Source organism: Chiloscyllium plagiosum, chromosome 21 (assembly GCF_004010195.1).
Source record: "Chiloscyllium plagiosum isolate BGI_BamShark_2017 chromosome 21, ASM401019v2, whole genome shotgun sequence".
NCBI classification, from domain to species: domain Eukaryota; kingdom Metazoa; phylum Chordata; class Chondrichthyes; order Orectolobiformes; family Hemiscylliidae; genus Chiloscyllium; species Chiloscyllium plagiosum.
The window spans coordinates 50,955,917-50,980,402 of NC_057730.1; the positions used below are offsets into that span (position 1 = coordinate 50,955,917).

General features: G+C 42.8%; 1 protein-coding gene across 3 annotated transcripts in view; it reads right to left on the minus strand.

The window, feature by feature from the left end:
• The window catches only part of fbxl16 (F-box and leucine-rich repeat protein 16), a 164,774-nt gene that overhangs the window by 80,389 nt on the left and 59,899 nt on the right, over positions 1-24,486 (minus strand). The gene's annotated exons all lie outside the window — the stretch shown is intronic.

The following is a 24,486-nucleotide window of genomic DNA, read 5'->3' on the forward strand; positions in this document are numbered from 1 at the left end:
TTAGCTACGTTGAATTCCATTTGCCACCTTTCTGCCCAGCTCTGCAGCTTCTCTATATCCTGCTGTAACCTGCCACATGCTTCCTCACTGTCAACAACTCCTCCGACTTTTGTGTCATCCGCAAACTTGCTCACCCAACCTTCTAACCCCTCTTCCAGGTCATTTATAAAAATGACAAACAGCAATGGTCCCAAAACAGATCCTTGCGGAACACCGCTAGTGACGGCACTCCATGAAGAAACTTTGCCATCAACTACTACCCTCTGTCTTCTTCCATCCAGCCAATTCCTAATCCAAACCTCCAACTCACCCTCTATGCCATATCTCCGTATTTTCTGCAGTAGCCTAGCATGGGGAACCTTATCAAACGCCTTACTAAAATCCATATATACCACATCTACCGCTTTGCCCTCATCAACCTCCTTCGTCACCTTTTCAAAGAATTCAATAAGGTTTGTGAGGCACGACTTGCCCTTCACAAAACCATGCTGACTATCCTTGATCACATTATTCCTATCCAGATGTGCATAAATCCTATCCCTTACAATTCTCTAAGACTTTGCCCACAACAGAAGTGAGACTCACCGGCCTATAGTTACTAGGGTTATCCCTACTCCCCTTTTTGAACAAGGGGACCACATTTGCTATCCTCCAGTCTTCTGGGACTACTCCTGTAGACAAAGAGGACATAAAAATCAAGGCCAATGGCTCTGCAATCTCCTCCCTTGCTTCCCAGAGAATCCTAGGATAAATGCCATCAGGCCCAGGGGACTTATCTATTTTTACCTTTTCCAGGATTTCCAACACCTCTTCTGTACATACCTCAAAGCCATCCATTCTACTTATTTGTGCCTCAGTATTCTCATCGACAACAATGCCCTGTTCCTGAGTGAATACTGAAGAAAAGTATTCATTCAGTGTCTCCGCAATCTCTTCTGCCTCCACACGCAACTTCCCCCTACTATCCTTGACTGGACCTATTCCTACCCTAGTCATTCTTTTATTCCTAACATACCTATAGAAAGCCTTAGGGTTTTCCCTAATCCTATCTACTAAGGACCTTTCATGTCCCCTCCTTGCTGCTTTTAGCTCTCTCTTCAGGTCCTTCCTGGCTACCCTATAACTCTCAATCGCCCCAATTGAACCTTCACGTTTCATCTTGAGATAGGCCGCCCTCTTCCATTTAACAAGGGATTCCAATTCCTTATTAAACCACGGCTCCCTCGCACGACCCTTTCCTTCCTGCCTGACAGGTACATAATTATCAAGGACACTCAATAGTTGCCCCTTGGACAAGTTCCACATATCATTTACACTCTTGCCTTGGAGTCTACTTTACCAAGCCACATATCCTAAGTCATGCCTCACCGCATCATAATTTCCCTGACCCCAGGTTTAACTCTTGCCCTGTAGTACACACTTATCCCTCTCCATCATGAGAGTAAAAATCACCGAATTATGGTCACTATCCCCAAAGTGCTCACCTACCTCTAATTCTAACACCTGGCCTGGTTCGTTACCCAGAACCAAATCCAGTATGGCCTCACCTCTTGTTGGCCTGTCTACATATTGTGTCAGGAAACTCTCCTGCACACATTGAACAAACACTGTCCCATCTAACGAACTTGAGCTATAGCTTTCCCAATCAATATCAGGAAAGTTAAAGTCCCCCATAACAACCACCCTATTACTGTCACTCATCTCCTGAATCACCTTCCCTATCCTTTCTTCTACGTTTCTAGGACTATTGGGAGGCCTGTAAAAGACTCCTTACAGGGTGACCTCACCTTTCCTATTCCTAACCTCAGCCCAAACTACCTCAGATGGCAAGTCCTCATCCATCGTCCTTTCCACCTCTGTAATACTATCTTTGACAAGCAATGCCATACCTCCCCCTCTTTTACCCCCACCTCTGACTCTACTAAAACATTTAAATCCTGGAACCTGCAACAGCCAATCCTGTCCCTGTTCTAGCCATGTCTCCGTAATAGCCACAACATCGAAGTCCCAGGTACCAACATGTGACTGTCCAAACATGTTTTAAATGTTGTAATTGTACCTGCATCTGCTACTTCCTCTGGCAGTTCATTCCACATACAAACCACACTCTGTGTGAAAAAGTTGCCCATCAGGTGCCTTTTAAGTCTTTCTCCTCTCACTTAAAAAATATGCATTCTAGTTCTGAATACCTCTACCCAAGGGAAAAGGCCTTTGCTATTCAGCTTATCTATGTCCCTCATGATTTTATAACCTTTATGAGAAAATATTGGATTCAAAGTGTTAGTTTGTTATTTATTTTCTTCTTTTTTTCTCTATTTCATATCCAGAAGTCCTCTTACAAATAACTGAACATTCTTTTCTCCTTCACCACCCTAACCATGGTAACGTGCCAATTTGGTTTCTCTCTCCAAAAACTCCCAGCATCTGTAGTATTTTCCCCAGGGTAGGAGAGTCCAAAACTAGAGAGCATAGGCTTAGGGTGAGAGGGGAAAGATTTAAAAGGGACCTAAGGGGCAGCTTCTTCACACAGTATGGAATGAGCTGCCAGAGGAAGTGGTGGTGGCTGGTACAACTACAACATTTAAAAGACATCTGGGTGGGTACATGAATGGGAAGGGTTTAGATGGATATGGGCCAAATGCATTTAGATTAATTTGATCAGCATGGATGAGTTGAACCGAAGGGTCTGTTTCCATTCTGCACATCTCCATGACTCTACGATAATAGTTTTATTAGATACTGAAGGAATGAATATGTACCTCAGTGACAGGGCACCAAAAACTAGCTCATTTTGCCTCAGATCCATGTTTACTTGAGGCTTTGTGGTTCAGTTACTAGACAAAGTCAACTTGAACTTCTTCAATAATTCTACTAGGCTCCTACAGATAAACCAATGGAGACAAGGGACATTCCAGGGAATAACATGAACAGAGCCAATGACTATTAGTTCAAGTTTTTCTGAAATGCCCTCCAATGTCCTTCTTGAGCTAAAGCCCAGCGGAGGCTCAGGATTAATTCTTGGCAGATCCCTACCACATTCCTTGGTGGATCAATGTTGGAATGAACCCATTTCTAATCAATTCATCAATGCCTGTGAACAAAATAATGCACGTGATAGAACTCATGCAGGCACTAAACACAACCAGCACCTCAGTCTTTACATCCTCATGTAATACAAACTCAGAATAATAAATGTAATTAGATTAGGTTCCCTACAGTATGGAAACAGGCCCTTCAGCCCAACAAGTCCACACCGACCCTCCAAAGAGTAACCCACTCCCCACTGACTATGGGCAATTTAGCATGACCAATTCACCTAACCTGCACATCTTTGGATTGTGGGAGGAAACCAGAGCACACCCACCCAGACACAGGGAGAATGTGCAAACTCCACACAGGCAGTCACCCGAGGCTGGGATTGAACCTGGGATCAGTGAGGCAGCAGTGCTAACCACTACACCACCGTGCAGGAATTATAAGCATGTTGCGCTGTGCACAGTTCCAAATTTGATTAACTGGGTGAATAATTAATATCTTTCATGATGTGATTTTTTTTACAGAAAAGCATTTTCTTTCAGTTTCAATTAAGTACCCTGTATATTGCATGATGTAAGGCTAGTCCATGTGAGCTTAATCAGAAAAGTGAAGTAAGACTTTTCTTGTAATGTCTAAGAGCACAATGGCTGTGTGCAACTCAATACTGCCAATGTCCTAGCCAATAATATAATGGCTGATGTGTGTTCAGACTGGTGTACGTGCAGACTAACAGGGAAGGCAAATGGGAGTCTTGAGTCTGCGATTACTGTGGATTTGAGTTGGCACTTGTACAAGAAAGTCACTCCTTTGAACTCTGCAACGTATTTGTAGCTCTTAACATTTTGATTCAAGTGAGCAAGGCTGGCCTTATTACAGTAATACTCACCATTGCTAAAATTAGCAGTCATCAGCATCTTTACTGTTTCCTTACTATACATTTGCTTCTCCCATATTTAACCTTATTTTCATTGATAACCTCAAGTTTTGATTCATCATTCTTCATAGCCAGGTATTACTAATCAGTTAACTGTCCTCTGCTTTCTACTTGAATATTTTACATTCTCAATTCTTATGTTTCTAACAAAAGATCGATACTCGAAATGTTAACTATCTCTTCACTGATTCCGCCTGAAATGCTGGGTGTTTCCACCAAGTTCTGTTTTTGTTTCAGACTTCCAGCATCTGGAGTCTATTGAGTTTAGTTTGTGTGATAAACTTTAGCCTAATTTTGCGTCTCTTGAATTAAAAAAAAGAGATTGAGCTTCAGTGGAGATTTTCCCAGCCAAACTCTGGCTGCAGACCAGTGAGATCCCAAGAGAAAGGCACACATAGCTATTTCAGTTGCTTCCCTGCTGTCTCTGTTAGTTTCTTGTCAGAGATACAACCGGCTGCAATCCCTGTGGACTTTTAGGGCCAGTTTCGGGCATGCTGATGACTTCATTGGGGAACTGGTTTAGAATGAAAACAATCATTGAGGAAACTGGATTAGCATGCAGACGGGGGATGGGACACGATAATGGAAACATTTGCAGTTACTAACTTTATCTCTGACCAAGATAATTCAGAACCTTGGAACGGAAAAGCAGAGATGATTTGCCTTAAAGCAGATTTGATCTAACAGGAGTTTGCTCCAACCGTGGTGAAATGTCTTCCTGGCCAAGTGACTGCTAGTGAACCGAGGATAGCATGACAACAATCCAACAGGCAACTCAATGATACAGTCACAACCCTTGGGATCTCCCTGTTCCAGATTTATTTCTAAGTCACAGACTAAAGGTAAACCAAAGGAAAAATACAAAAACTAGCCGGAGGCAATTAAGGTATTTCAGAGAAACAACCAATGGAATACGAGGAAATAGACAGTTTTTTTTTAACGAGAAAGGGGTTGCAGGATTGTGGAGAATAGGTGGGAAATTGGAGTTGAGGCAAAAATGAAATCAGCCATCATTGTATTAAATGGCGAAACAGACCCAAGGAGCCGAATTGCCTATTCTTGCTCCTTGTTCTTATGAAAGGCTACTGAACTGAGTCCATCTGATGTATTCTAAGTCAATCCGTATCTTGCATATTCAAAATGGGAGCATACTGATTATGTTACTGGGCTAGTAAAGACCCCAGACTATAGATTTGGAGATATGGACTGGATTTTCCCAGCTTTGTTGAGGGATGTTAGGGGGAATGGGAAAAAGGCAGGACATCCTTGGGATAAATGTTAACCACAATCTACCAGGAAAGCTTTTTGCTTTTAGCGTTTTTGGATACCTCTCACCTTCCCCCGCTCCCCCGTTCCACCCCATGCCACCCGATAAAGCTTAATTAGATGAGGCTCCAGTAGACTGCTTCTAATTGATTCCTCAGGAGATGTCAAACAGGAATTGAAGCCAATGTTAGGATCGCAAGCTGAACTGGGAAATCCATCTTTGTGTTCAAATCCCACCAGGGCAGCAGGAGAACTTAAATTCAAGAATTAAACACATCTGGAGTGAAATGTTAAAATCATTAATGGTAATCATGAACCTACTGGTTTGTTGTACTAGTTTCCCTTTAGGAAAGTAAATCTGCAATCTTTGCCTAATCTATTTGTTTACATCAGACTCACGACAATGTAATTGATTCTTATCTATCCTCTGAAGCCACCAAGCAAATGATTCAGTTGTATTCCCACCACCATGTCAAGGATAATGAGGCATAGACAATAAATGCTGGAATTACCAATGATGCCTACACCTCACTCATAAAGAAAATGCACTTTTTGAGAATTCAGACATTATACTTTTAATAAAATATAATTTAAGCATGAACAGTGACTGCTTGTCTGGACTTGACCTTAGAAGACAGTGTTCAGTATAAACACAGCAAGATTTAATCTACAGTCTTGTACTAGATGCATGCAGACTGGTGATTTGTACTTATGATCATGACAGCCTTTAGTCCTGCTACATTAAACTGAAATATGCAATACGCCTGGGAAATGATGACCCATTTTCTAACTACATCGTAAGCATTATGACACAAGTATGTTTCAACCATTATGCTATAAAAGATCTTGCAGTCAATCAAAAGTTAATCTCTAATAAGAGAATTCAGGAGATTCTACTGCTATCAGTGGTATTATGCTCCTCAAACAGATGCGTGCATGAATCTCGGACCACATAAACACGTCAGAAACAGTGCCAGGGGTAACCATCAGACATGACATAGGACTGAGTCAGCACAGCTTTGCCAAGGTGAGGCCATGCCTGACAAATCTGTTAGAATTCTTTGAGGAAATAATGAACAAAACAGTGAACATAATCTATTAGGATTTCCAGAGGGTGCCACACAAGAGACTGCTAAGTAAGATAAAAGCCCATGGTGTTAGGGCAAAGGTACTGGCGTGGACTGAGGATTGACTGACTGACTGACAGGAGGCAGAGAATAGGGATAAAGGGGTGACTAGTGGAGTTCCACAGGGGTCAGTGTTGGGACCAGAACTATTAAGGTTATACATTAGCAATCAGGATGGAAGAACTGAAGACATTGTTGGTAAGTTTTCAGATGATACAAAGATAGGTGGAGGGACGGGTAATTTTGAGGAAACAGGCTGCAAAAGGACTTGGAAGGTTAGGAGAGTAGGCAAAGGGGTGGCAGATGGAATACAATGTAGATAAGTCTGAGGTTATGCACTTTGGTAGGAAGAATAGAGGCGTAAACTATTTTCTAAATGGGCAAAGAAATCTGAAGTGCAGAGGGACTTGGGAGTCTGAGTCTTAAGGTCAACATGCAGGTTTAGTTGGCAGTTAGGAAGGCAAATGTAATGTTAGCATTCATTTCAAGAGTGCTAGAATACAGGAGCAGGAATGTACTGCTGAGGTTGCATAAGGCTCTGGACAGACTGCATTTGGAATATTTTGAGCAGTTTTGAGCCCCATATCTGTGCTGGCATTGGAGGGGGTCCAGAGGAGATTTACAAGAATGATCCCAGGGATGAAGAGTTTACCATATGAGGAATGGTTGAGGACTCTTGGTCGGTACTCAATGAAGTTTAGAAAGTTGGCAGGGGATCTGATTGAAACCGAGAGGCTAGATACAGTACAGGGATGTGGAGAAGATGCTTCCACTAGGAGGAGAGACTGGGACCCAAGGACACAGCCTCAGAGTGAAGGACTGACCTGTTGGAACTGAGATGAGGTAGAATTTCTTCAGCCAGAGGTTAGTTATTCCACAAAGGGCTGTGGAGGGCAAACCGTTGAGTTATCTAAGACAGAGATAGATAAGTTCTTGATTGGTAAAGGGATCAAGGGTTACAGGGAGAAGCAGGGGAATAGGGTTGAGAAACATATGATTGAATTATCATGATCCAATGGGGGGAGCAGATCAATGGGCTGAATGACCTAATTCTGCTCCAATGTCTTTTAATTCTATGGTCTTATGACTGTACTGAGTGGCATTGCCCATAACAGCAAGTAGAGACGGTAATGTGATGAAAACGGTACATTCAATCTTTTTTACTTTTCACATCGAGCTCAAACTAGCTCAATCTTGGATTATAGAACATAGAACATAGAAGAATACAGCGCAGTACAGGCCCTTCGGCCCTCGATGTTGCGCCGATCCAAGCCCGCCTAACCTACATTAGCCCACTATCCTCCATATGCCTATCCAATGCCCGCTTACATGCCCATAAAGAGGGAGAGTCCACCACTGTTACTGGCAGGGCATTCCATGAACTAACGACTCGCTGAGTGAAGAACCTACCCCTAACTTCAGTCCTATATCTACCCCCCCTTAATTTAATGCTATGCCCCCTTGTAATAGCTGACTCCATACGAGGTAAAAGATTCTCACTGTCGACCCTATCTAAACCCCTAGTCATCTTATACACCTCTATCAAGTCACCCGTAAACCTTCTTTTCTCCAATGAAAACAGCCCCAAGTGCCTCAGCCTTTCCTCATACGATCTTTCTACCATACCAGGCAACATCCTGGTAAACCTCCTCTGCACCCGTTCCAGTGCCTCCACATCCTTCCTATAGTATGGCGACCAAAATTGCACACAATACTCCAGATGCGGCCGCACCAGAGTCTTATTGTCAGACAGTACATCAGAATCTATGAGAGCTGTGAGAGCCTGCTTTTAGTGAGTGGTTAATTAACCTAAACATTTTATATAGTGTTACCACAAATAACACAACTTAAAGAAAAAGGAGGAAAAGACACAAATGATGAGCTACGTACAAGCTCAAAGATGGAGATGAAAATGTGGACTGTGAAGTTCCCACTAACATTATTGGAAGGAGATCATTTGGCCTATTTGGTCCACACTGACCCTCCAAAGACTATCCCACCAAGACCCACCTCCTACCCTATCTCTGTAACCCTGCATTTCCCATGGCCAATCCACCTAACCTGCACATCCTTGGACTGTGCAAGAAACCACAACACTGAGTGGAAACCCATCCAGATATGGGGAGAACATGCAAAATCCACTCAGACAGTCGCCCGAGGGTGGAATTGAACCCATGTCCCTGGCACTATGAGACAGCAGTGTTAACTACTGAAACACGTGTTGGAAATGTCCCTCTCTCTACCACTGATGCTTATTAGCAGCAGTATGTACCAGCTATGAGATGCACAGCAGAAATTTACCAAGGGGGCAAATTCTTCACACAGTGAGTCATTCGTGTGTGGAATGAACTTCCTGAGAAAGTGGTGGATATAGGTCCAATTACAACATTTAAAAGACATTTGGATTGATACATGAATAGGAAAGTTTTTAGAGGGATATGGACCAGGAGCAGGGAGGTGGGATTAGTTTAGTTTGAGATTATGTTCAGCATGGACTGGCTGGACCAAAGGGTCTGTTTCTATGCTGTATGACTCTATGAATCTATAGCTCCTTACACAGCATCTTCCCAACCCAAGGCCACTTCCATCTGGAAGGGCAAGGGCAGCAGATACACATGCAAGGTCCCCTCCAAGCCACTTAACTTCCTGACTGTGGAAATATAATTACCTTTTCTTTAGGTTCTCTGGCTCAATATCCTGCAAGTCCCCCACTAGTCTACCCACAGCACATGGCCCACAGTGGATGAAGAAGGCAGTTCACCACAGCCTCTTGAGGGTTATGTACCGATGGGCACTAAATACTGACCCAGCCATCGATGCCCAAATCACATTAGTAAATCAAAAAACATTAAAGTATTTGTATAAGACACTTGTTAGACTTCAGCTGGAGTATTGTGCACAGTTGTGAATACTACATTATCGGAAAGCTGTGAGTGTATCCGACAGAGTTCAGAAGTGATTTACAAGGGTGGTTTCAGGCATGAGAAACTTCAAGTATGAGGACAAAGTGAAGAAGTTGGGACTCTTTTCTTGGAAAGAAGAAGGTTAAGAGGAGATCTGATATGGGGTTTTTAAAATAATGAGTGGGCTGTACAGAGTAGGTAGGGAGGCATTTGTGAATGAAACATTATTTTTTCTGATAACCAACAAAGGCTTTATGGTCATTGTTAGACTCTTAAATCTTGATTTTTATTGAATTCAAATTTCACTACCTGCCATTGGCGGGATTTGAACCCAGGTCTCAAGACAGTTATCTCGATCTCTGAATTAGTAGTATCCAAACAGATACAGGGTATCAAAATATGAAACCTGATTACTCGTAATGAGGGAGTCTTGCCAGGTGGAGTCCCTGCTTCCCCAGTAGGAACACCACAAAAACTGATGATTGAGACATATTGTTCAAATGTGTATACTTCAACAGAGAGGTCTGCCATGTTCATTTTCCAAGTAATACAAGTTTTCTGTTTACTGGCTTTCCTCCAGCTCCCCAAGAACAAACACTAGATTTCCCAGTACAGAACGTGTTGCCCGCATTACTGCAGTCCAGCCTCTCCACAACAAATCCATATAATGAATGAAAGCCTCTGTCTTTTGGCCGGGATAATTGTTCAGCAAAGTCTGTGCTGACTAGCTGCATGTTTATTGATGAGATTTGCTGAATAAATATGAGGTGCTGCATTTTGGAAAGGCAAATCAGGGCAGGACTTAATGGTAAGGTCCTGGGGGCTGTTGCTGAACAAAGAGACCTTGGAGTGCAGGTTCATAGTTCCTTGAAAGTGGACTCTCAGGTAGACAGGATAGTGAAGAGAAGGCATTTAGTATGCTCTCCTTTATTGGTCAGAGCACTGAGTACATGAGTCGAAAAGTGTGAGGCTGGAAAAGCACAGCAGGTCAAGCAGTATCCAAGGAGCAGGAGAGTTGACGTTTCGGTACATAAGGTCTTCATCAGGAATGAAGTGTTTGTGCCCGAAAGGTCAATTCTCCTGCTCCTCGGATGCTGCCTGACCTTGTGTGCTTTTCCAGCCCCACACTTTTCGACTCCAACTCTCCAGCATCTGCAGTCCTTACTTTCTCTCAGTCGCATTGAGTATAGGAGTTGGGAGCTGAAAATGTGTTGCTGGAAAAGCGCAGCAGGTCAGGCAGCATCCAGGGAACAGGAGAATCGACGTTTCGGGCATAAGCCCTTTTCCAGCAACACATTTTCAGCTCTGATCTCCAGCATCTGGAGCCCTCACTTTCTCCTATAGGAGTTGGGAGGTCATGTTGCAGCTGTACAGGACATTGGTTAGGCCACTTTTGGAATATTGTTTGCAATTCTGAGCTCCCTTGTACAGAAAGGGTCTTGTGAAACTTTGAAAGGGTTCAGAAAAGATTTACGAGGATGTTGCCAGGGCTGGAGGATTTAAGCTATAGAAAGAGACTGAATAGGCTGGGGCTTTATTCCCTGGAACTTCTGAGGCTGAGGGGTGGCCTTATTGATGTTTATAAAACCATGAGGGCATGGATAGGATAAATAGACAAGGTCTTTTCCTTGAGGTGAGGGAGTCCAGAACTGAGGGCAGAGGTTTAGGGTGAGAGCAGAAGGGTTTAAAAGGGACCTAAGGGGCAACTTTTCCACACAGAGGGTGGTGTGTGTATGGAGTGAGCTGCCTGAGGAAGTGGTGGAGGCTGATACAATTACAACATTTAAAAGGCATCTGGATGGTACATTAATAGGAAGGGTTAAGAGGGATATGGGCCAAGTGATGGCAAATGGGACTAGATTAATTTATGATATCTGGTCAGCATGGATGAATTGTTTCCATGCTGTACCTCTCTATGACTATGACTGTTTGACCAATAGCATTAGGATTGCACCTGTGCATATTTCAGCTGCAGTGCCCTTTTGTTTCAGACCTTATCCTCCACTCCAACCTTTACACTATGGCTCCTACAATATTGTGTCTGGTTGCATTTGACTCCTGACCCAGGGTCCTGTGTACATCTTTTGACATCTGCAAGAGAAGGCCTGTCTAGGATATCTTAAGGGGTTGACCACAGATGGACACGATGTTTTAGGAGTTTATGAATGATTATGTCAGGCATATGGAAATCTCCCCTGCACAGTTCAAATTTAAATATTAATTCTTGCCATACTACTGTGGGGGAGAAAGCAGTGCAAATCTCCATGTGGATGATTTCCAGCACTAAACCAAAGGGAATAGCTTTTGTGTGGGTGTAAATCCACAATACGCTATCAAGAATAAAGTTCAAAAATATAGAGTAGCAAAGGCCAGGAATCACTTCCATGGCAACATAATTAAATCCATATTTAATGGATTAAATCACTTTTTGAGAAGATTTGTAGCTCAGGTTGCGGTTCAAGTTGTAAGTTTGCTCACTGAGCTGGCAGGTTTGTTTTCAGATGTTTCATCACCATGCTAGGTAACATCATCAGTGAGCCTCCGGTGAAGCACTGGTGTTCTGTTCCGCTTGCTATTTGTGTGTCTTGGTTTGTTGTGGTGGGTGATATCATTTCCTGTTTTATTTCTGAAAGGTTGGTAAATGGGGTGCAAATCGATGCAATGGTTGATGGAGTTGCAGTTTGAATGCCAGGCCTCTAGGAATTCTGGAGAATCGACGTTTCGGGCATAAGCCCTTCTTCAGGAATGAGGAAAGTGTGTCCAGCAGGCTAAGATCCTTTTCTCTTAGCCTGCTGGACACACTTTCCTCATTCCTGAAGAAGGGCTTATGCCCAAAACGTCGATTCTCCTGTTCCTTGGATGCTGCCTGACCTGCTGCGCTTTTCCAGCAACACATTTTCAGCTCTGATCTCCAGCATCTGCAGCCCTCACTTTCTCTCTAGGAATTCTGTTTTGCCTGTCCTGGGATCGATGTGTTGTCCCAGTTGAAGTGGTGTCCTTCTTCACTTGTATGTAAGGATACTAGTGATAGTGGGTCATGTCGTTTTGTGGCTAGTTCTCTGCCTGTCTGTCCTGTTTGTTGCAGTCCTTGCACGGTATTTTGTATATGACATTCAATTTGTGGGTTGTTGGTACAGGGGGGTCCTTTTGGTTCATCAGTAGCTGTTTCGGTGTGTTAGTAGGTGTGTGGGCCACCATGATGGCTACCAACACACTGAAACAACCACTTATGAACCTAAAGGACCCTATACCAACAACCAGCAAAACGAATGTCATATACAAAATACCATGCAAGGACTGTAACAAGCATTACTTTGGACTGACAGGCAGAAAACTAGTCACCAGGATACACGAGCACCAACTAGCCACCAAAAGACATGACCTCATTATGACTAGTATCCTTGCATACAGACGAAGAACACCACTTTGACTCAGACAACACATCGATCCTAGGACACGCACAGGAATTCCTAGAGCCCTGGCATTCAAACCAGAACTCCATCAATAAACACATCGATTTAGACCCCATTTACCAAACTCTGAGAAAAAGAACTGGAAATGATATCACCCACCACAACAGACCAAGACACACAAATAGAAAGTGGGACAGAACGCCAGCGCTTCACTGGAGACTCACTGATGATGTTACCTAGCATTGTGATGAATGTCTACGAACAAACCTGCTGGCTCAGCAAGCAACTTACAACCCAAAATCACCTCTGCCCATAAAATATTAAGAAAAATGAGTTTGGTAATTCATAGATTACAGTAAACATGGAACTTTGGGGGAAGAATGGGAACCCAACATAGTGAAAGAAAATAAAAGAAGCAAACATTATGTAAATATTTCAAATAATTGTCACAGGTCAAATCATAATGATAAAGTTGCATTTATTTCATGTGCGAACTCATCTGTTTAATAGATTTTTTAAAAATGTGTTCATGGGATATGGGTGCTATTGGCAGGGGCTGCACTTATTGCCCAGCCCTAATTGGCCTGCAGAAGGTGGTAGGGAACTGTCTTATCGAACCATTTATCTAGAGTAGGGACACTGATGATGCTGATAGAGAGGAAATTCCAAGATTTTGACCCAGCAACAGTGAAGTAACAGTGACACAATTCTAAATCAGGATTTTAAAAACTTATTCATTCACAGGATGAGGGCGTCGCTGGTACAGGAAGCATTTATTCCCCATCCCTAATTGCCCAGAGAGTAGTTAAGAGTTCACCACATTACGGAGTCATATGTAGACCAGACCAGGTAAGGATGGCAGTTTCCTTTCCTAAAGGGTATTAGTGAACCAGATGGGTTTTTCTGACAATGACCAATGGATTCATGGTCATCATTAGACGCTTAATTCCAGATTTTGATTGGATACAAAGTCTACCATCTGCTGTGGCGGGATTCAAGCCTGGGTCCTCAGAACATTATCTGGGTCTCTGGGTTAACAGTCGAGCAATAATGCCACTAGGCAATCTCCACCCCTGTAGAATGTTGCTACTGGGGGATTCAGTGATGGAAATGTCACTGAATATCAGGGGGTGATGGTTAGATTGTCTTGCTTGGCATGCATGTTATTTTCTACTTATCAGCCCGAACGTGGATATTGGCCAGGTCTTACTGCATGGGGACACTGACTTCTTCCATATTTGAAGTGTCGCGAATGGTGCTCAACATTCGGCAATCAACAGAGAACATTCCCATTTCTGACCTTACAGTGGAGGGAAGGTCATTGATGAAGCAGCTGAAGATGGTTGTATTGAGGACACTACCCTGAGGAACTCCTGCAGAGATGTCCTGAGGCTGAGATGATTGACCTCCAACAACCACAACCACCTTCTTTTGTGCCAGGAATGACTCCAACCAATGAAGAGTTCTCCCCCTGATTCCCCCAACTCCAGCTTTCCCAGGGCTCTTGATGCCGCATTCAATCAAATTCAAGGGTGGTCACTCTCACCTGACTCTGGAGTTCAGCTGTTTTGTTCATGTTTTCACCAGGGCTGTAATAAGATCAAGAGCTAAGTGGACCTGGCAGAATGCCAGACTGAGTGTTTGTGAGCAAGTTATTACTTTGCTCGATAGCACTGCCTTCCAACCTTTCACTAATGTTTGACAGTAGATGAAAAGGGCAGTAATTGGCCGGGTTGGAGTGGTCCTGCTTTTTGGACACAGGGCATACATTGACAATTTTGCACGTTGTTGGGTAGATACTAGTGTTGTAGCTATATTAGAACTGTATGGCAGTATGGCAAGTTCTGGAGCTTAAATCAATGGCTGGGATATTGTCAGGGCTCATCGCCTTTGCAGTGTCCAGCCATTTCTTGATATCACATGGAGTGAATCAACGTGGCATCTGTGATGCTGAGGACCACAGGAGGAGCCTGTGATGAGACTGAGGATGAAAGTGAATACTTTAGCCTTGACTTTTACACTGATTGATTCATCTTATGCCTATAATCTTCAAGCCAATATCCACAGTGCAGTTATATTCATTATACCGGTACTTGTGAATAAACATTTATATATTAATATACAATAATATAGTGCATTCATATATTACTTTAAATATAACTATACATAAGAACACAGGGCTTAGGAGGAGCCATAGGCCATTTGGTCCATCAGGCCTCCTCCACCATGCAACGAGATCATGTCTAATCTGCTTATGTTTTCAATTTTATTTTCCTTTTGCACCCGTAACCCTTAGTGCCATTGTCCATCACAATCAATCAATTCAGCCTTGAATAAATTTGAAGTCTTGGCCTCCAGTATCAGCTGAGGAAGAGAATTCCTCACTTTAATGGCCCTTTGAGAGAAAACAAATCTCCACATCTCTGTCTTAAAAGGAATCTCTATTATTTTCAAGCTATATTCCCTTGTTTCACCCTCACCCATGACTGAACACATCCTTTAGATAGCTACCTACCCAGTTCCCTCAAGATGTCATCCCAAGATGCGACACAGGAGAGAATGCTTGACACCAAATGATGTACAGGGTTATCAGATCAGGTAGACGAACACTTACTCAAAATGATAGTTGTTAAGGAGTGAGAGGTTGGAGCAATGGATAGGTTGAAGAGGGAAATTCCTGAGCCTAGATCTTTGGAATCTGGAGGTGTGGTCATCAGTAGTAGGGCATTCAAGTGGACTATGTAAAGCGAAGGAAATGAAGTAACATTGAGAATGGTTTCTAAGATTTGAATCCAATATTTAATACTTAAGATCTCAAATGAAGGTCATTTCAAAGGTTTTCAAGGATATGTGTTGTATAAAGTAATGGTTCTGAAGAGGTTAATGTTCCTTCTACATTACCCATCCATTTCCACTGCCGTCATACACAGTCTGTGGTGGAGACAAGCAGTTCAACTTTAGCTTTCAGGGGGAGGAGATGTAACTGTACCAGCTCCCTCGCATCCATGACAGCACAACAATGTTTCTACTTCCTCAGGAAGCTAAGGCAATTCAGTATGTCCATAAAGACTCTTACCACTTTTTATAGATGCACCATAGAAAGCATTCTATCTGAGTGCATCATAGCTTGGTACGGCAACTGCTCTGTCCAGGACCATAGGAAACTACAGAGAGTTGTGAACATAGTCCAGTCCATCACACAAACCTACCTTGCATCCATTGGCTCCATCTACACTTCCCGCTGCCTCGGGGAGGCAGCCAACACCATCAAAGACTCTCCCACTCCAGTTATAATCTTTTCCAACCTTTTCCATTGGGCAGAAGATACAAAAGCTTAAATACACATACCCACAGATTCAAGAACAGCTTCTTCCCTACTGTTATTAGACCTCTGAATGGACCTCTCAACTTTTAAATTTAATGTTGATCTCACTCTCTGTTCATCTTCCCTGCAGCTGTAACATTGTATTCCTCACTCTGTTCTATTACCTTAATGCGTTTTGTATGGCATAATCTGCCTGTTCTGCACACAAAAGAAACCTCTTCACTGTACCTAGTTACATATGACAATAATAAATCAAATCAATCAAATCAAAGTTATTTTGCCTGGCCAAATGTAGTTGTATTTATTGCCATGATGGAATAAGCCACCCTGATATCTAAGATCAGTGCCTCTTCAGTAGATATCAATGTCAGCATACCCTCTACCATTCATCACTACCACAGACCCAAAAGGAAGCAAAGACAAAGGAGAATTTGTGGCAACAAAGCAACCCTTAGCCAGTGCCACCTACTAGTAGAGATGGCAAGTACCAGAAGATGCCAACAGTGATCATCTGGATATACATATATTGCACAGGATAGACAAGCAGGAGGCTGGAAGAACACAGCTAGCCAGGCAGCATCAGAAGGTACAGAAGTCAACATTTCGGGTGTAACCCTTCTTCAGGACCCTATCGCAGGTTACACCCGAAAAGTTGACTTCTCCACTTCCTGATGGTGCCTGGCTTGTTGTGTTCTTCCAGCCTCCTGCTTGTCTACCTTGGATTCCAGGATCTGCAGTTTTTTTGTCTCTATATAACTCAGGGAACATGCTTGGTTTCAACAAGAATATATTATGAAGGTAAGATCTCAGCTGGTCTTTGAGAACATGCGTGAGAGAAAATTAGTTCCTTATGGTTTTGGAGCATCTAGAGTAAGACTGGCCTTTACATTATCAACCCATCTGGAATCACTTTCCATGGCCTCTGTGCAAAAATATAGCTAGGCCCAGACCATGCAGTCTCAGCAAAGCACTCAAGCTTCAAATCCTGAAAGGCAACCATCTGATTGGCTACAAGCAAGTTAGCTGCGGAGTAGGAAGCTGCAAATAACCCATGACTGAGCAGTAAAAGGTCGCATACGCTGCATCTGTTCAGACTAGCTGTGCAACATCTGTAGACTCCAAACCATGGAGGAAAGACAACTGAAGCTGTTGCAAATGAATCTCTGCACGGAAGGGTCAAACTTGTAACCATCAGTACAGATGGCTGAAAATTTACAACATGCAACAGCTTGCATTTACATAGTGCCTTTCAAGTAGTTAAGTAGCCCAAAACTCTTAAACATTGCAGCTGTGAGACTGCAGTGGCTGACAGAATGTACAGTCATGGTCAGCATTATGGGTGCTGGGCAGACATGTCCACAAATCTGTCAGAAATTCTCGAAATAGATAATGAAAAGGTAAACGAGGCAGGGGTCAGACTGAGGAAAACTGCTGATTTGAGAAGCTATGTCCCACAAGTGTGTGAAGAAAACATCGGAGTTACATGAGACTGGAGGGACTCATAGGTTGTATGTCACTTGTATCCTGTACAGCACTGACGTAGCACATTTCTAGAATTCTGTGAGATTTTCATCTTGTTGAAGTCACAGTTTGGACGAGTCATTGATGGTCTTAGTAATATTACTGCCAATTGGGACCATGTGGGTTAGACATTTTGGAATGAACAATATAGAACATAGAACTGTACTGCACAGGAATGGGTCCTTCGGCCCACACGGTTGTGTCAAACATATCGCCAAATTAAACTAATCCCTTCTCCTGCCCTTGATCCATATCCTTCCATTCCTTGCATATTCATGTGCTTATCCAAAAGCCAAAAGCTTATCTAAATGCCACTGTTGTATCTGCCTCCACCACTACCCCGGCACCGTGTTCCAGACTCCTACCACTCTCTATTTAAATAACTTGCCTCTCACATCTCCTTTGAACTTTCCTCTCTCACCTTAAATGCATGTATCCTAGTTTTAGACATTTTTACACTGGGGAAAAAGATTCTGACTGTCAACCATATCGATGCATCTCATAATGTTACAGACTTCTATCAAGTAACCCTCAGCCTCTGCCATTCCAGGGAAACAACCCTAAGTTCTTTTAGCCTTTCCTTACAGCTCATATCCTCTAATCCAGGCAGCATCCTGGTAAACCTCTTCTGCATCCTCTCCAAAGCCTCCATGTCCTTCCCATAATATGGCGACCAGAATTGAATGCTTCCAGGCTGACGGCAACATTACTATTTTCAGTTGGAGTCTAAATGTGCTCTCTATCTTTCACACAACAGACCACAGCTGGTGAAAAGGGAGAAGCACAAATTAAATTCTCAGAATCAGAGAATTTTTACAGTCCACAAGGAGGCTATTCAGCCCATCGTGCCTGTGCTGATTCTATTACCAAGTGCCAATCTACTGTCTTTTCCCCATATCCCTGCACACCATTTTGATCCAAATAACCTCCATTGCCTTCTTCAAAGTCTCAATTGAACCTGCCTCCATCATATTTCCAGGCAGTACATTCCAAACCATAACTAACAGTAAAGTCAGCAGAGTAGATTAAGACTGCTGTCTCCTCCGAGAGAGACATTGGGTGGTGGTTTAACCTAAGGGTCACCACATCTCAAGCAAGCTGTGAAGTTGAAAAGGCATGACTTTCACAGTAACCTCAGCTAGTGCAGGGATTGGACCACACTGTTGGCATCACCTGTATCACAAACCAATCATCCAGCCAACTGAACTAACCATAACTCATGCTCTAACTTCTCCCTGTGTGAAAAAGATTTTTTCTCACATCACATTGCTTCATTTCCACATCAGTTTAAATCTCCTCCTTCTTGCTCCTTTTATTTTATGAGTGGGAATACCTTTCCCAATCTACTCCCTCCAAATTCCAGCGCTCAGAGCCTAAGTTACTGAAGTGACAGTCACCAATGGCTGAGCAGGTTAAAAGTGGGAATATACGAGAGGCAAAATTACAGGTGTGCAGATATCTCATAGGGTTGCACAACTTGAGGAAATTACAAAATTAATGAGGGTCAAGGACATGGAATAATTTGAATTTTGGAAGATGGGAATTTTAAAACCAGGACATTGCTTAATCCTAAGCCAATGTACATCAGTGAGCAGTAAGGGTTTTGGAGGACCTCAAGTTACAGAATGTGGGAATGCATGGGAATAGTCCAGTCTGGAGGTGGTGGAGGAATGCATGAGAATCCCAGTAGCAGATAAGCTGGGACAGGTGAAGTCAGGTGATGTTCCAAAGGTGGAAATGGACAGTCCTAGTGATGGTAAGAATATGAAGCCAGAAGATCATCATGGGATCAGACATTACAAAAAGGAGTTAGGAACAGACCAGCTAACACCAGGGAAAAGGACGGAATGGGTATCTAGGGAGCCGAGATTGCAGCAAGGACCGAAAACAATGGCTTCAGTCATTAAATTGGAGAAAGTACTTTTTCTGATGAAGGGCTTATGCCCAAAACATTGATTTTCCTGCTCCTTGGATGCTGCCTGACCTGCTGTGCTTTTCCAGCACTACTCTAATCTTGACTCTAATCTCTAGCATCTGCAGTACCCACTTTTGCCTAAAAAATATTTCTGCCCACCCTGTACTAGATGTTGGATAAACAATCTGATAAATTAGTAAGATGTGTTGAGATGGGTGTTTGTGACATAGAACTGGATGTCATTAGCGTATGTGTGGAAACCAGCACAGTATTTTCTTCTGATGTTGCTGTGAAATAGTTTGCAGATGAGAAACAGTAGGGGACCAAGGATAGATCCTGGCCTCACTTTGGAAGTAACATTTGGGAGTAGTGCAGTGCCACATGGCTGAAAGACAATGGAGAAATGTTGGATGAGGATGGTATGGTCTAACCTGTTAGAAGCGACAGATGGGAAGAGAAAGTTCAAAAGCAGAAGCTTGTAGTGAAATTCATTGTCCACCCAATGAGGAATTCGAATACTCAAGACTGGATGGGAATGGAAAGTTAAAAGTGTGAGTTAATGAGAGTTAAAACAAGCAAACTAGATTCTAACCTGTCTATAAGACACCACTTCCCACTTTAACAGACATAGGTTATGTGGGGGATGGGGATCACGGGATGGTACAATGGATATCCAGCTGGAGGGGGTGGGCAGGGGGTGGGGGGCGGATATCTTTAAATAAGGCTTCTTGCCTCAAATGTAACCAGTGCTTTATTTTGTGTGGAAGAGTTTCTGGACATCATAAACCAGAAGATAAAGAAGGCAAAAGGAGCTGAATCCATCAAGCAAGTGTCTTTCCAGCATGGTCAAGATGAGCACGGTGTGATCCCAGCACCCCGAACTAACCTGTAAATGGTCCCGTGATACGTGCTAGATTTGTGAACACTGCCCACCCCCTCTGCCCCAGTACCTGACCTTCTGAGCCATCAAATCTGCAATATCTGACTGGCCTCCCCCTCACTTTGCTTACATCCAAATCTACAATGTCTAATTTCCCCTACGTGTGCCCTTCCTCTCACTGTCCGACTCATCCTTTGGTGAACCATACGGCTGCCTATCCATGTGATGGCCACCCATTCTCTCAGTCTGGCTGGCTGCTGCTGGGAAACCATCAAAAATGTGAATCTACCCGGCCATTAAATTCAGCAGACCTCTGGGAGTCTCATATGCTGAGGTTTCTTGTCTGTGGAATTCCCCACTTTCCATCTTCGTTTTCTTCTTGTTATTTTTGGGCTCAATCCATCTACCTATTCGCAACTTCCTACTTCCATCTGTACGATATACAGTGCCCCCTAACCTAATGTCATCTGCAAATCTGAACACACAGCTCTTTATCCCTTCATCCAAGCATTGCAAAGAGTTTAGGACATTTTCCAGAGGTGGACACATTCCCTGTCACACCTAGGTCTGCTTTAATCATTCCTTCTCATTCAAATTTGTAATACTTACTCAATGATTTGCACCATCTGCAAATTCCACAGACAAGTTTTCCAACATTGTTAACTGGGTCATAAATACAGATTGTGAAGCGCAATACTCCCAATGAATCCCACGAATAATTGGTCTCCATTTGGAAGCATTACCAGTATTGACAACCTTTCGCCTCTAAGACTGTATCAATTTATTGACCAGCCCAAAGGAATTCCCAATTCCATAAAACTCATTGTGAAAAATAGCCTATTTGAAAATTGGCACCTTTCAAAAGGTTTTGAAAATCCAGGAATGCAATATGAACTACATTGATGTCACCTACCAACCTAATAACTCCTCAGACAGTTCATCCAGATTTGGTAAATATTATCTATTTTTTATACCATACCATGTTGAAAGTCTCTAATAATCCCTTTGCTGATCATGAATCATACAGTCTACTTCCAATGATACTTTCAGCAACATTCCTACAACAGAAGTCAAACGAATTGCCCTCAAATCTTGGCTATGATTGACTGCCCTTTTCACCTTGGCACAACATCAGCCTCCCTGCAGTCACAATAAGTCCTAATGAATTGTTAAAGTCAAAGGCACATTGAGCACAGCTCTTGTTTGAGTGTCTTTTCAGATCACCTATTCTTTCCTGGATTATATCAGAATCAAAGTGATACTTGTATCAGTATATTCCAATAATAATACCTATGCTTCGGCTGCCAGGAGGACAGCTGTTGCAAATGAGCTATTTGAAATCACTGTCCTACTCTGGAAGGTCACCTGATCCATCTCTAAGGACTCTTTTTGACTGCCCCAGTTTGTCATCACCTTCTGACTCCCAGCATAGCTAATAGAAAGATTCTCAATTAAAGGCTCAAAGCCTTTCCCTATTCCTCTGAGACTCACTTTTACTCTACAAGAGTAATTTTATTTCTAAAGAAAAGTCACTGAACCGGTAACGTTAACTTTCTCTCCACAGGTGGTGTCAGACCTGCTGAGTTTCTCCAGTACTTTCAGATTTTGTTTCAAATTTCTAGTATTGCATTTTTAATTTAATTTTATTAAAAACTGACTGACTTGGCTTTGCACAAACCCAATTAGCCATTTAGACTTGATTTTACTGGATGCACTTTCCTTTTGACATAGAAGGTCTTCTTTATAATTAGATGGTTCAAAATCCTTTCTTAGGGTTTTATGGTAATATTGGGGGGAAGGGAAGATTAACTCCGACTGTAGTTTCTAGTCTCAGTAATTAAAGAACACAGGGCAATTTCCTCTTTAAAGCAGTTTAGAACTCATCGATTATTTCTCATATGTATGCTCATTTGTAATTGCATAGCACCTTTAACATAATAAAACTTAAAAATCACACAACACCAGGTTATAGTCCATTTGGAAGTACTAGCTTTCGGAACACTGCTACATCATTTTAATCTAAGATTGTTTATTGCATCACATCTCCATGACATTGGACTCCTTTGGCTATAAATTCTGTGAGCATGATCTTAACCTCCACAACCACTTGATAAGACGTTCTGAAAGCTAGTGCTTCCAAATGGACTATAACCTGGTGTTGTGTGATTTTTAACTTTGTCCACCCAAGTCCAACACCAGCACCTCCACAATATAATAAAACTTATCAAGCCACTTCACAGAGCCATCATGAACCAACAATGACACAACCACATGAAAGTGGTCAATCAGATTGGTTTTTAAGGCACGCCTTAAAGAGGGAGAGAGAGGTGGAGAAGTGGAGAGATGCAGGGAGGGAATTCAAGAATCATGGGTCAGCAACAGTGGAACAACTAAAATTAGGGATGCTCAAGAGGCTGGAACTAGAGAAGTATAGATATCTCAGAGGATTGTGGGGATGGAGGATGAAATAGGAAAGGTTATGGCTATGGAATGACTTGAGAACATGGATAGGAAATTTAAAATCTAGGTATGGTTTAATTGGGCACCAGTATATGTCAGTGAGCACAGGATGATGCCTACAGCCATATTAGTGGGAAAATGCCTGAACACATCTAACCCAGAAGCTAAGTCCTAGTTTATATCCTAGATCCTGGAATCCTTACAGTGTGGAAGTAGGCCCTTTGGCCCAACAAGTCTACAACGACCCTCCGAAGAGTAACCCACCCAGACCCATTCCCCTATCCTATACTTACCCCTGACTAATGCACTTAACCTACACATCCCTGGACACTATGTGCAATTTAGCATGACCAATTCAGTAGCCTGCACAGCTTTGGATTGTGGGAGGAAACCGGAGCACCGGGAGGAAACCCACGCAGACACGGGGAGAATGTGTCCATGCAGACAGTTTAATTGTATTAGCTTTAACGTGTTCTTTTACATGTTGTGTGTTACAGGGTATTTGACCCCAAGATGTGCTTCCAACACACACCTACCCATCGTTAAGATTGCCTATTGCCCTTCCATTGCACTGCTGGTTTCCTCAGCTCTTCTGCTACTGAAGCTCTCATCCCTAATTTGTTACATTCAGAGTTGACTATTGTAAGACTACCTGACAAATCTCCCACTCTTACCCTCTGAAAACCTGAGGTCACCAAAACACAACTCTGTCTGATCTTATACCAAATGTCTTTTTATCAATCATCCTGTTCCTTTAAATCAACCTGTTATGACCCATCTTTGCAGCAATCACACCCAAAGAGATTTGAGCCTGGCCCTGCTAGCCCAGAGGTAGGAACACTACCAATGCACCATGAAGTCTTTTAAAGCCTACTGCACCCCCTTTCAACCATCCAAGTACTGGGTGGTTAGCACTGCTACCTCACAGCGCCAAGGACCCGGGTTCAAGTCCAGCCTCAGGCAACTGTCTGTGGAGTTTGTACATTCTCCCCATGTCTGTGTGGGTTTCCTTTGGGTGCTCTGGTTTTCTTCCACAGTCCAAAGATGTGCAGGTTAGGTGGATTGGCCATGCTAAATTACCTCTGGTGTTAGGGGCATTAGTCAGAGGGAAATGGGTCTGGATGGGTTGCTCTTCAGAGGGTCAGTGTCGACTTGTTGGGCCCAAGGGCTTGTTTCCACACTGCGGAAATCTAAATCTCTTTGTTCCTTGGCCACTCACTCCTCCTATAAGACTCTCCTAAAGTTTTACTTCAACCTTTAGGTCACCATTCCTACTATCTGGCCTCGTATCAAGTTCTCCTTAGTAATCGCTCCTGTAAATAATCTTGTTGGTGGTGGTACATACCCATATGTATAAGATGACAAACCAGCATGAATCAGAAACCCAGAAGGGTGAGTTTAAATATCAAAATCAATCTCATACCCCTGACCAATCAAAGCCCTTATGGATAAATTTGTAAACTGGTGACAATCACACAGCTAGGGAGGTCAGTAAGAATGAAACTGGTTCAAAAGCAGAAACAAATACAGAACCAGTCTTGATATCACACAGTCTGCTATTACACACAACCCATTGTAAGTCACTAACAGTCCCCATTAACAGCTATTCACCCTCCCACCTGGATTGTTATCCTTTTGTTTGTCTGTCCAACTGTTATTCCCTCTCTTTGGGCTCTAGTCCCACTAAAGGTTTACCCCTTACCCCT